General features: G+C 38.2%; 1 pseudogene; it reads right to left on the bottom strand.

The window, feature by feature from the left end:
* The window catches only part of LOC114006009 (vomeronasal type-2 receptor 116-like), a 16,758-nt pseudogene that overhangs the window by 12,224 nt on the left and 4,288 nt on the right, over nucleotides 1-246 (bottom strand).

The following is a 246-nucleotide window of genomic DNA, read 5'->3' as shown; positions in this document are numbered from 1 at the left end:
CTTTCCCTAACAAATGCACATGTAGGAAAAAAAAAAGAATTTTTTTTATTATTGCTATTTTTAAAATATGACCAGAGAGAGAGGGAAACTGAGAAAGTAAGCCACCAGGTTCTAGACTGCAACCAGATCGCCATGTGGGAGTTCAGCACTGTGACCACTATGCCATCTGCTGGTCCCTTGTAGGAAAATTTTTTAAAAGGCACAATATGTATGGAAACATTTAGATTCTTGATACTGGAAGGGGGA

This window comes from Tupaia chinensis, unplaced genomic scaffold, assembly GCF_000334495.1.
Source record: "Tupaia chinensis unplaced genomic scaffold, TupChi_1.0 Scaffold145225_1, whole genome shotgun sequence".
Taxonomy (NCBI): Eukaryota; Metazoa; Chordata; class Mammalia; order Scandentia; family Tupaiidae; genus Tupaia; species Tupaia belangeri.
The sequence above is the reverse complement of the archived record's forward strand: the minus strand, read 5'-3'. Positions and strand labels throughout refer to the sequence as shown.